The 14,107-nt window shown below is 36.8% G+C and overlaps 2 pseudogenes; both read right to left on the reverse strand.

Moving 5' to 3' along the window:
• Positions 1-823: 823 nt before the first annotated feature.
• Positions 824-1,204, reverse strand: LOC148938381 (profilin pseudogene; annotated as a pseudogene).
• A 10,075-nt stretch (positions 1,205-11,279) lies between these two features.
• Positions 11,280-13,121, reverse strand: LOC148938382 (GTP-binding protein 1 pseudogene; annotated as a pseudogene).
• Between the last annotated feature and the right edge of the window lie 986 nt (positions 13,122-14,107).

Here is a 14,107-nt window from a genome sequence, read left to right on the forward strand (position 1 = left end):
GCATCTCCTTATGACATAACTTGTCCTCTAAAGTCGATTCTGATGTTTGTAGCACTCTATGTCTTAGCCCTCTAGAAATATTTAAAAAAGCCTCTTAACATAGAATTTAGTAACACTTCTCATATCTTATTTATTTGTATATATTTCGATTTTTATAGTATAATATTAAAAAAACATAACAATATATATTTTAAAATGGTAAAGTAATAATCAATTATATCAGGATTGCCGTTGTCATTTATTAACATCGTAGAGAGTTGTTCAATGGCTCATTTTAAAGGAAATTAATTGGGTTAAAAACCTTTTGTACTTAAAACAATGTATTTTTAAAATAGAATCAGTTTTTTACGAAAAATCACATATTTCATATTAAAGATTGGTCAATGATTATAATAAAGAACGAACTTTTTTCCATAGTAACTGAAGTATTATAAGTTATCCGAGTTGCAGCGGTAGCTATCCGGGTTGCAGCGGTAGCTAGCAACCTAGTAAGAGACGAGCACGTCCAATGTTAAGAAATATAAAAACCCCTAACTCCTAAAAAAAGAGTCAAATCAAAACAAAAAGTACACCATTAGAACCGCCTTTTCCGAAACTCCTGTATAGTAAACTTTCTGTTATTTGGTTTGAGGATGACGCTCCCTCCACAGTCAATGCAAGGGTTGTAAGTGATTGTAGTTTTTATTATGGGGACGTGATCATCCCTCACTATATTACTACCACCAAAACCTAGGTTTCTCATTTAAAATCCTTACAACTTCCATTTCAAACAGTTTCATGCTGTTTCATTTTCCTTTCAGATTTCTATGCTTAAATTGCTTTTTCAATACCCACTTTTAGATAAATAATTACCATAATTTTCCACTGTAATTGCAGCTTCAGGTGGTGGGCAGTTTATCACATCATACAGAGCTATAATATACAATTGTTTCAGCTTCATTGCATGAAAGCCATTTTGTCCCTTTTTTGCCCGTACAACACCATGATCCCTTGAAAGGTAAAAATACTTCATTCCTCCCATCATAATACCGTTTTCAGAAAACTCATCTGAATCATATTTTGATACAAACGCTTTCAATTCAGCTGCTGTGGCAGAAAATTCCTTAGACTTTGCCCAAACTGACCCATCAACACCAATAATAGCAGCTCCCGAAATACCTTTTGATAGCAATTGACTTTTAATATGATCATTCCAAGAATTCATCTTAATAATTATTCAATTCAATAATATATTTTCAACCCATAAACTGATGTAACGAATCACTTGAAGCAAAACTAATTTAAAAATTTTTAGGTATTTTTCTGGTTTGAATTAGAAAATTAAAATTATTCCTCAGAAACCATAAAAATTTTTGCAGTTTGCAGTTAAATAAAATCATTTTGTTTAAAATTTTTAGATATTATTTTAGTTTCAAATGACGAATTAGATTTTGTTTATGTTAAGTAGTTAGAAACTAACAAAAAACAAAACTAATTTTAAATTTTTCTTTTTTTTTGTTTGAATTAAAAAATAAAAACTATTCCTCAGACATCATTAATAATTTTGCAGTTAGCAGCTAAATAAAATTATTTTATTTAAAATTTTCAGGAATTAATATAATTTCAGTTGGCGAATCGGATTTTTTGTTAAAACCCTAAAACAAGCAGGTTTTTTTTCAAACCCTAAAAGAATTGTATTTTTTGTTACAACCCTAAAAGAAATACTGCATTTTACATAAAGATATCTACATACGTTTTATAATGTTAAAAATAATATTTTTATTTTTGCATGCAATAGGATGTTAATAACAATAGCTACTATAGCTATATCTGATGACTCGATGAATCCGATGATTCCTGATGTTATTTTAATTACAAATGACACTAATATAGTAATGTCGTTTAAAATTAACCATTATACAGCTCTCTATAATTTTACAGTGACCCGCTAGCTGAGGAGAAAAAAAATGGAAAGAAATTACATGCCTCATGTGGAGGGTATTGTGGTTCCGGGTTGCAGCAGTAGCTAGCAACCTAGTAAGAGACGATCACGTCCAATGTTAAGAAATATAAAAACCCATAGTTCCTAAAAAAGGAGTCAGATCAAAACAAAAAGTACACCATGAGAACCGCCTTGTCCGAAACCCCTGTATAGGAAACTTTCTGTGCCTTGGCTTGATCAGCAAGGGACATATATTGGCTTGAAAATCAAGAAAAGTGGCAGCTACTACAACATTCTGCCTAAACGGGATATTTTTTTCTCTTTTCTCTTTTCTTTGTTTCCAGAGATAGCTTGGCACTGGAACATCGTAGAGGGTTGTTCAATAGCTCATTTTAAAGGAAATTAATTGGGTTAAAAACCTTTTGTAACTAAAACAAATTATTTCTAAAAGAGAATAAATTTTTCCACCAAAAACTGCATTTTCGATGTCTTTTCACACTGCAGTCTTTCAAATATAATCGTATACCAGCGGTAAGATTTGAACCCACGCCTCCGAAGAGACTGGTGGCTAACACCAGTGCCTTGGACCACAAGGCCAGGTTGCCTCTCATAAATAACTATATATGTGAATCTGGGTTGCAGCAGTAGCTAGCAATCTAATAAGAGACGATCAGTCCAATTCTAAGAAATATAACAAAAATCCTAAAAATAGAGTCAAATCAAAACAAAAGTACATCATTAGAATTACCTTGTCTGAAACCCTACTAGATAAATATTGAATGTCGTCATAGTTTTATATTACATCAAAGAGGGCTACCGTCTGGACTTCAAAAATACCCTCCTCTAGTACGCAACCCGATCAACGAATCAAATATGTCGAGCAATCAGTAGCTAAGTTTGGAATCAGAGATTGCTGTTATGCTCAAGAAAGGCGTAATAGAGGAAGTCCAAACTCAGTTGTCTCCAGGTTTTTACAGTTGGTGTTTTCTGGTTCCAAAAAAGGAAAACAAGGGTTGGCACCCAGTGATAGACTTATCTAGCCTAAACCAATTCTTGGACATGACAACTATCAAAATGAAGAACCAGGCCACAATACTAACTGCAATGCAGGAATCAAATTGGGCAGCATCAATAGATCTGAAAGATGCCTACTAGCATTTCCAAGAGCCATTGGAAATATCTAAGGTTCACCTTCAGAAACCAGATCTATCAGTTCAAGGTGCTTCCTTTCGGACTAGCATCAAGTCCAGCTGTTTTCTGCCACATGTTTGGTGTCATCGTGAGCTATTGCCACCTTCAAGCAATCCAACTGCATGCTTACATGGACGACTGGCTGCTGCACGACTGCCAAACTTTGGTAGTACAGAGCAATGTAAGGACCATGATGATTCTTCGGCACAGACTTGGTTTCGGGCTGAGCGAGAAATCAAAGCTGCAAGCCATGTTTCAGAACGTTTTTCTCGGGTTGCTGGTGGACTAGGAGGTAAGCAGGGTATACATAACACCAGAAAAGATTCAGAGCTTGATACATGCCGTCAAAACAACTCTGGAAAATTCGCACACCTTAATAAGCCAACTGATGAAGCTGATTGGACTCATCAATGCGGGCTCAAGAGCAATTCCTTTCAACAGACTACATCTCAGGAAATGTCAGTTACTAATGCTCAGATTATGGGACAGGTCTTGGAACAACATAGATTTAAATATCCTAATTACGACAGAGATGAAAGAGGCATTTTCGCCGTGGCTGAACAAAGATTGGCTGAGTCAAGGCCTTCCTCTCAAGCCCCCTGTTGTTTCTAAAACAATATTCACCGACAGCTCAACCTACGGGTTGGGTGGCTATCTAGAGGACCCACATCAAGACACTTCGGGGACTTGGTCTCCAGAAGAGAAATCTCTCCATATAAATTGCCTCAAGATGAGAGCCGTAGCCAACACAATCAAAGCCTTTGCGGAGGAGCTAAGAACGAGGTAGTCATGGTAGCGACGGACAACTTGACTGTAGTCAATTACATAAGCGAAGAGGGCGGAACCCGTTCTTTCTCCCTAGAGGAGGAATCCATAAAGCTCTTTTAGATTACGATGGCCCTGAACGTTCAGTTGAGGGCAAGACACGTCGCCGGGTCACTTAATCTAGTAGCCGACACACTGTCACGTGGTGTCTTAACCCCGTCTTAGGATTTGTGGTGTCTTAACCCCGTCTTTGTATTGCAATACCGGAGAAGCTTTTGTTAATAGATGTACCAACGTATGAGGTAAGTATCGGCTAGCCAAACTGAACTTTCATTCGAAAGTTCGGCGTTTGTGTGTTCGGCTTGGGCACTTTCAGATGTCAATTAAAAAAAAAAGAGAAATAAACAAGTCACTTCTTTGATCAGTCTCAATTAAAAAAAAAAAAAATTCTTGTATTGTTCGTAAGCACAAGCGTATATTAGGGGAGGGCTATAGGAGCGATCCTCCCCTTCATCGAGATCTTCATAAAAGGGAAAAGGAGGATTTGTAAGTAAACTATTAAATGAAAAACCAGGTCCCATTAACTGCTTTTGGGCAATATTCTGTAAGAATAAAAGGTTAAAATTCAATTTTAGCCCTTGATTTGTATTAAAATCGTCATTTGGGACCAATTTCAGGGCGGTGCTATAAATGGTCGTAAATGGCCCAAAACAAGTTTTTTATTGTTTAAAAAAATAGAGTTGTGAGAAAGAGTCAAACTTTAGCGTCAAGAGCAAGGCGTTGAGGAGGGGACAGCCCCTTTCATATATGAAATAATTTCTGTTCGTTTTAAGTTTTAATGTTGCTCCTTACTTTCAGTTGAAGAAACTTTTTTTTATTTACTTTTTGAACGTTCTTTCATTAATGCAGGTTTTGATTTTGGCTCACCATATATGAATATTTAAAACAAAATTGCATACTAATTTTACTTTTATTTGGTTAAATGGCAATCAAGATCATATTCATATTACAATATAAAGCATCTTCAGTATATCCCCGTGAACACTTCCTATTTGGAACTCTGCCAGTTAACACTAAGAACTTAATTAGGTGATCCACTAGTGATATCAAAAGGTTTGACTGCGATTACATGTCATTTTCGACCCATCGTTGTCGGTGTTAAAAAAACAAGATGTCTAATAGAAAAGTGGTATTCATTTGTCCATATATTGACTGCTATGTTAATACTCTTGGCCCAAGACAACTCGGCAATGGAATGGACTATTACAAAAGTCGTTCATCAATGTCTGGCTATGGTCTTGGCAGTTGGTTTGCTAAGCTGTTTTGCTCTGCAATACCTCTGGCTAAAAAATATATTGTACCGGCTGCGACAGATTTTGCATCCTCTACATACGATTGGAGCTCTGGCAAGGATTTAAAAAAAGTGCTTCGGACAATCTTAGGTCCTGTGCGCGAACCCTTGGCTGGCAATTGAAATCTCGACAAAATGGAAAAGGTTTAAAAAGGTTGAGAAACAGTGCATCAGTCTCTACTCAGGTCAGAAACGAAAGGCATCACTCTTGTCAAAGAAAGGAAGGAAAAAAACAACACGTACAATACGCACTTGTAGAAGAAGATGCCCCAGGAAGAGAATTGTTAGATCGAAACTGGATTTCTTTTCATAGGCTGAACAATGGCATATCTACCGCAAAAGGATTCTCATCCTTCAGTCACCTCATCTTTAAGTCTATTCAATGCATAAAATGTTGGTGTTAGAGTAAAACATGGATACTATGAACAATTTTATCCACAACAACTGTTCTGCGATTATATCCACTTTCAAATTTATTCCAATGAAGACTACTTTATGGACATGTCTTCGACATTTATAGATTTACATGTGATAGTCCAGAAATTCAAAAATCGAATGCCAATTCTTGCTGATGGAATATCCTATGACAATTGTATATTAAATAATTTATTTCGTCAAATAAGTGTCTACATAACTGGGACTTTGGTGAGCACAAGCAACAATCTATAGAAATATACAAGCTATATTCAGTTCATGTTGATGATTCCCAAGTAATACCAGGGATTGAGAGGCACCTCCAATGGATACGAATATATTAAAGATACTAATAGTACAGATGAACTTAAAAATGCTACAACTAGTGAATTACATCTAGTTGGAAAAATATTTCATGATATATTTAATATACCCCAATGGCTACCATCAAATATTAAATTGGATATAAAATTTACGCTTGCTCCATCCAATTTCATTTTACGAAAGGAACTTCCTGCCAATCCTGATGTAACTCTCTCTCACACCTTGGCAATGCTACATGTACGAGAGCAGCAGGTTATGAATTCTGTTGCTTTGGCAGTGGAAAATCTGAGAGCCAGTGGTAATAATATTAAACTACTTGTTCCTCATACAATCACCAATCAACGTCATATTGCCGCAGGCTCGCGCACCTTCACCGACTCATCCTTTATCATTGGCGAAATTCCAAATTTAGCATTGGCATTTGTAAAAAGCGCTAGTGCAATAGGTTCGTGGACTGGCTGCCCACATAAATTTGAGATGTTTGGGCTTTCATCTCTTGTATGCAAAGTAAATGGAATCTTACTCTACAATCTATCTTTTGATAAATCCTATAGGACATTGTATGAGCTGACAATGCAAGCCCTAGATCATGATTCACAACTATTTGAAAATGGTATAACCAAAGAAATGTTCACTAAAACACATGGTATCATTGTACTAGACTTGTCTGGCAATCAAGATATGAGTATAGTGCGAACAAGGAGTTTGCGTTTAGAGTATAAATTCGCCGATCCATTACCTGAGAGTATCACACTAATCTCGTTAAATAAATTTGGAACCTATGGGGAAATCACTCCCGAAGGCAGTGTTCTACTAGACCTTGCACTATGAACACTGTTAAAATAATCAGTGTATTTAATATGGAACCCTACATTTCCAAATACAGATCCTATTGTTTACCATCAGACTTCCTTAGAAAAATTCAAAGTACAAACAATACCCTAATCATTGTTAATAGCGGTCCGTTGACTGTGAATACCGGCCATTGGCAGTGCATCTTTCAAACGATGAAGACTGTTGAATTTTTTGATCCTCTCTGCCTACCCTATACATTCTACACTCCACACATCAACAGCTATAATGAAAGCAGTGGGAAAACTAATATTCAAAACCAGAGCAGAGTGCAGGATCTAACGACTAAAAGTTGCGGTTTTCATGCGCTACTATATTTCGTGTTCAGATGTCGCGGTTATATTTACAAGCAGTTTCTCAACATTTACGTAGACAATCGATGTCTGAATGACTTTATGGTGGAAAATATCCTCTCAGACCTGTATAATGTTGATTTTAGTGCCCTACGAGTAAAGTGCTTTAAAAATGTATGTAAATTTGTTTATTAATAAAAAAAATGTATATGCGTAACAACAATATCTTTATTCTTCACTTTAGATTTCTTCTTCTGTGTATAGGCAACTGTCGAGCACCACTAATACTGGTATATCATTTGAATTCACTGTATATTGATCTATATTGGCTGCAAAGTCAGGGTCACGTTTTCTACAGTACAACGTAACTTCACTCTTATCATATCTCTTTGTATAGTCAATGAGACTATTTGCATTCATATTGTAAAATTCACGTGTTTCAATTTGTCTATTTTAAGCAATATCACATACAGTGTTTTTGAGTGGTGAATCACATTCTGTAACAGCCAAATAAAAATCACTAGGTTTATAGTCATAATAGGCAGTGTCGTCACAACGATGACGTAGAAACCAAATTGTCTTGTTACCCCAGCAGTTGAAACGTAGATCTGATTCTTCCTCCCAAATTAATTTAAAACCACGACAACACCAATCTCGTAAAAATAAACTGAAATCTCGTTTAGGGTTCTTTCCAATCATACCAGGATAAGTATTCTCCCAATGATCACTCTTGCCATAGTGACAATAGGCGAATATCTGGCCTCTAGGTTGAGTCACAAATCTCTTTAAGACATGAATTACATTCTTTAATTTGTACTGCATATCCTCTATGTAATTTACACGGATTGCATAATTTATACTTTTCATTATACTCATCAATAATTGTACAATTCTCACATGATCACCAACTGCAAAGAGTATACATACATAGTGGACATGCATAGAACATTTTTTTGTTTCCAGTGTCAGCTCTCTCACAGCTAAAAAGAAACTGACCTACGTTCGATAAATTCAGAGGGGGGATAGGAGAGAGAGGAGTAACTCTGTGACATTACATAACCTGTTTTGAAGAGAGAGTCATCTATATAGAATCTATGGCAATATATTCAAAACTACATCCACGATATTAATTTGCTTTGTTTCAATTAATATATCAATAAATTGAGTCAATACATTTAAGTCACGTCGTAAAAGCTTCATACAATAATCCAACGGTGGAGAATCATGCCCCATTATATTTTCAAGTGTTCCGTGAGAAGATATCTTCCGTTGAAGAGAAAACTTGAGAAAGTCGTCATCTAGAATCAAAATTTTTTCCATAATCACAATATTCGAATTAATTCTCTATTTATAAAATTCATTAATTTTTAAATCCAAACCCTCTCACGGCCGACTCTCCCCCCCCCCCGAAATCAATAATGGGTTCCTAATGCCCTTGCATTTCGGATTTTCACAAAATTTTCTCTTACTAAAATCCTTTGACATTTTGAAAAAAATGTACAAATATTAAAAGAAATTGAGCACCATTCTTTATTCCTACTTTAAGAATTTTCATTATTTTATTATTAATATTTTAGCTAGGCACACCAAAGGGAGTAAAGCTCAGGTCTAGAAGGGATTTTGCCTCCGCACCCAAAATAACCTAATTGTTGGTGGAGGCACTATGTTGTTATCTTCCCTAAATATGTCCTCCAGCCTACATTTCACTGTATAAAATACCTCCAATGGGTATCTCATCCCAGCTGGACAATCTTCTATCAGATCCCTTTTTTCGGTGACCACCTTGTATTTTTGACATCTTAGGGAATCAGTTTTTATTCCCACACTTGCTTTTCAGGCCAGCTCAAAACTGTAGAAAAAAAACGCATAATACATGTATGTTTATTTCCATAGTTTTCACATTATTTTACTTCTTTTTGTATTTTCTTTTAACTTGCAACCCGTCCCCTGGATGTAATTTTTATATAGCCTATGTGCTTGGTCTACAACCATTCAAAACTAATGGATCCGACAAAATAATTATCTATCATTATGGGATTCAGTCAATGGGATTCTGACTCTTAGCCATGGCTAAAATGAAATGGAGTTTAAAGCCCCTCACTATTCGTCTTTTTTATTATGGTTGCAGTGATAGCTACAATCTAGTGAAGAGCGAGCCATGCCACATAATAGCAAAAGTTAAAAATATGTCTAGAAAAAAAAATAACTGTATAGTGAGAAATAATGCCCTTTGTACAGGACTTAAAATTGGAAAGTATTATTTCGATTAATTTTAATAGTAAACGGTTACTACAAAACACATTCATAAGGGTTTTGAAAAAGAGCCTGAAACCCTTCAAAATTGACATCGGATCGAAGAGAAACGTGTACCCCTGGAGTTGCCGAAGCCAAAAACCCTGTATAGGAGAATTTTAGCCCTCCATCTTGAACAACTCGGAAAATCACTTTTTGCTTTGGAATCACTGATGTGTCTAGTTTTTGTCCCCCCCCAGGGGTGATCGTATCGAACCAGTTGTCCTAGATTTTTGGGAGAGGCCTCATTTAAGATGAAATCATAATACACAATGTCCTTCTTCATTAACAAAAGAAATCATGTCACAGCAAAGTGACGTTTCCTGCATCATGTCACAGCAAAGTGACGTTTCCTGCTATTTTGTACCATAAAATGTCAATTCATTAAATGAAAATTCTAAGATAGCCAATCTAATTTCCATGGTCAAAACCCTAAAGAGGTTTTGAGCCCCTCCCTTTTTTCTTACAAACCAAGCACATCGGCCCTGTCTGCCACTTTGTGCAACAAAACAACAATTGTTGTCCAAAGCGGGACAACATGACAGGGATTGAAAATCCTATTATACCGTAGCCAATAAACTTCTTATGGTCTAGTGCCTCCTAAACGGGTAATTTTTGGCCTCCCTTCATCTAGACAAATCACGTAAAAGTGACGTTTTCTGTCACATTGTACCACAAAACGTCAATTTATGCTCAAAGAGCGTCAAAATGCCGGGGAATGCATATTGTAAAAGAGGCAGTTAAATGTTCATGGTCTAAGACTCTACATAAGAGATTTCTAGCATCTGGTAAATTCATCTTCGTAACTCCTTCGTAAGGTGACGCACTGACACATGGCACTTTTTATTGCCATTTCTGAAGGTTGAGAAGTATAATTTTGGTGCTATAGTAACATCCATGGTTAGTCATCCTTAACCGAAATTAAACAATCCCTCCTCTTGAATACTCTTTCTCTCCCTGCTCCCCATACACCTCCTTAGTAAGTGCAAATCACAAAATGCGCTTTGGAGAAAACACGACCTAATAAATAAAATCGTACGTATTTATTTTTATGAAAACAAAGCTAATTTCATATTTGGAAATTCTTGAGGATAGTGAAAATGACACGCCCCTTTACTTCTTACAGAAGTAAAGGGTGAAGTTGAAGGTTGAAATGAACAAAAACTATTGCTCCTCCCATTATGCAAGATATATCTGCAAAACTAGCCCAAATAACCTGACTAACTGAGCTAACTTGAGTTTTTTTGAGAATTTTCAACAAAAATTTACCGGCATCATGATTGCTGCAAGACAATTGAGAGAGTTATAAACTAATCTTTGTTTTATGCAGGCTAGTCGTAGAAGTTTCTGCTCCTAAGGTAACATTCTTCTTTTTTGGGTCAGTTTCATGGTGCCAGTTCAAGTGCTCTTTCCAGCAACGCGAGTTTTTACTAAAATAGGGTATTGAAGGGCATATTATCCCTAAGTATCTTTGAGGAATTGCAGGTAAAATTTCAATTAGCTATGAAACACTGGCCTATATTTGCTGTTAAATACTTTAATTTCAAAAATCCGATTGAAAATCCAAAACTTCAAGTAAGGAAAAGAAACTAACTTCTGCAAATTACGAAACTTCAACTTAAACTCATACAACACTTCCAATTTTCGTCTTTTTTTCAGAACCATATGAAAATATGATGTACTCATTCAAAACTGAGATTCAACTTTCAAATCGCAGTACGGTTATCAAAAATACACAAATTAACTATTTGAAAATCAACAAAGTAAAAACAAGATGCACATATGACTAGTGGGCTTCCCGCAGACGCTGTTTTGATAAACCAAATGAATTTTGTATTTTGGTCAACCACACCGTTATTCCGACTGTATCAATAATCTACAACTGCTCTACTAGACTATCTGGTGGGGGAGTACTGACAGGTGCGTTAGATGGATAGGTCCTCATTTCTCCTACTTTGCTTCGGCTTACCCTTCGGTACGTTTCTTAGATGGCTTCTGAGATTGATTTTCAGAGTTTTCTTCATTCACGTTTGGGATCGAACCATTTGCTTCACTCTGACGCTGTATATGTTGTTGATGCTTTTGGGACTTCTGTCTTCCTGATTAATGGCCACTTGATGTAGCATAAAGAACCGTTTTAGTCACTTGTCCAACTGCTTTGGTTCTTCCTTCTCTAAATACGATTTTCTGTCCAGGGCGTAGGTATTCAGGGTTTTTTGATAAATCGGAAGCGAAGTATGGCTCGATCACCCGTGCGTAAACAGTCTTGAGACATCTCCAAGATTTTTGCAGTCTGTCTCACGCTGTCACAATGAACCATTGCCTGGTAGCGAACCTGGATGGTTGTAGAATGGTACAATACAAGGATTTCTCCTTCAAGCTCCCAGCAAGCAACAGGATTCAATGAAGGGGCAATCATGACCATCCCCTTGCGCAGTAGTGACTTCTTCACCTTCTTTACAGCAAAAGTTGCAGTTTGCCCCCCTCTAACTTCTTTCACAGGCATCCTCCTTCTATGAATACTTTTAACGGTAATAGGGACAAACTGTCCAACTGAATCCGGTCCTAATAGGAGTGTATCGTAGAGTTTAATACAACCACGCAATGTTGTGCCAGAAACAACTGTGCCAACGCCAGGAACTGAACAAGTATCATCAATTTGAAATTCGGCTGGATCATTCACATAAGCAGGCATTCTTGCAGATAGTAAATTCAAGAAGCTTCTTAAGAGATCGAGATTCCCGCCTGAGACGTTGCTCACTTGAAAAATAGGGCACAGTGTTTCAGTTGAGAAATTTGTTGCGCTGAAAACAACATCGTCATGATTCTTAATCAAAATAGCATTTTTTCGACAGCCTGGGGATTTTAACATTTTAATCAAGAGGCTCAAAGTCTCTTTTAAAATGTTTGGAGGTGCCATGTCTATTTTGGTTACCACGACAAAAATAGGGATGTGTAGCGACAATGTCAGCCCAAGGTGCTCTTTCGTCATACCAACGATCCCCATGTTCGCTCCAACGATCAGCATGGTGAGATCTGGGGCATGACCTGCCATGCCAAAGACCGTGGTTTTTAGGTACTTCTCATGTCCAGCCAAATCAATGAATGTGACGACTTAGGTGGCATTTTCACAGATCTTTGTCCAATCTAAGGAGCCTTGAACCGGTTTGTTGACAACATTACCTTTACTGTCAAACCCTAAAATGTCGTTCCCAACTGAGGACGTCCTCCCTGTTTCGATCTCATGCTTGTGCCGAAACAGCTTCAATCGTGCTGTGCCACGCCCATTATCCAGTTCTCCATGCGTCAAGACACCCAGTAAAGTTGATTTGCCAGCATCGACATTACCAACGACAGCCACGCGTATCTCCACAAAATCTAGTTTGTCTGCTTTACACCTGACGAGAAAATGACCACTACAGCTTTTTTTAGTTATTTCTTCACGTAGTGTCACACAATCAGCATCCTTCGTTGCTGCTAACGATTGTAGAGTCGCCACACACTTGTCATACTCTTCTCTAGAGAGCGGTAGAGTAGTGCCATCTTGATCTCCCTTAATATGGTAAATGGTTTCGCCATTGCCTCTGACAAAACGATCCTTCAGATCCTGAATCAACTTGTCATACTCGTCATTAGATGGGCTAAGGAAAGGATGTTTTACTGAGATAGGCTTTTCCTCACTCTTCTGGAACAGCAGGCTTAGTTTTTGCAAGTCCATGGTGGTATACTAAATCACTGACAAACTTAATTGGCAGCCAGTTCTTCTTGTATTTCATCAAAACAAAGTTTCATCAGTTCAAAAATTTTGGCTTTTTTTGTTTTTACTAGTTCAAACTCATAATTTAAACATATTTATAGTTTAAACATTGTTTTGCATCTTTCAATTTATGATCAATGTCAACTATTTTGTTCTATATTTTACATTGTAAGGAATATTCGAAAAATCAGTTTATGACGACATTTTTAAGAATTTGACGGCAACTCAGGGACTAAGCTAACAGAATCACTCAAATGAAACTTTCAGTAACGGCTATGTCAAAACTTTCAGGGAATTTTAAAGGGGTTTTGAACTAAGTTAAAAGACGCTATATGCATCCATTTTTTCAAAATGATGCATCTGATATATCCCAGGAGTAGCAAAGGGTCTTATTTGAAACTTTAGTGTCTATATAAAAGACACTGCATGTGTATATCTGCAATTTCCCAGACACGGAAATGGCTCATTGAAATAGGAAGTTCAAAGCTATAGTGTACTTTTAAGAACCAAAGTGATTTGAGGGCAGCCAGCCCCCTCCTGTAGCTTTTCCACCATTGACCCCTTAGCCCCAAAGACTTCTGATCAATTTTGAGGTTGCAATTTTATTCAAAATAGTCAGAAGGCTCCGTAAATACGTCTTCAGGGACGACACGACCCCTATAACCTCTGGGAAAATGGTCGTAAACTATGCAAGTACCCGTTATTTACACGTAGATTTTATAATAGAAATAGAGGACCATGTTTGATCCTGAGTGTCTTATTAGCTCTAAATTTTAGATATCATTATTTGTGCCAAGAAAATCATATATTTTGTTAGGAGCGAGTGGGTGGTCTGAAATGGGTAAAAAAAACTCTTAGTTCCTAATTGGTTGTATTTCGAGTAAGCTCTTACAGATCGTCCGCTACACCAAGATTAGCAGAGTTTCCAAAACGTGCATTCTGAAAAC

The sequence above is a fragment of the Artemia sp. Qi Xiang Cuo genome, unplaced genomic scaffold (genome assembly GCF_049724085.1).
Source record: "Artemia sp. Qi Xiang Cuo unplaced genomic scaffold, ASM4972408v1 HiC_scaffold_2954, whole genome shotgun sequence".
In the NCBI taxonomy this organism is placed as follows: domain Eukaryota; kingdom Metazoa; phylum Arthropoda; class Branchiopoda; order Anostraca; family Artemiidae; genus Artemia; species Artemia sp. Qi Xiang Cuo.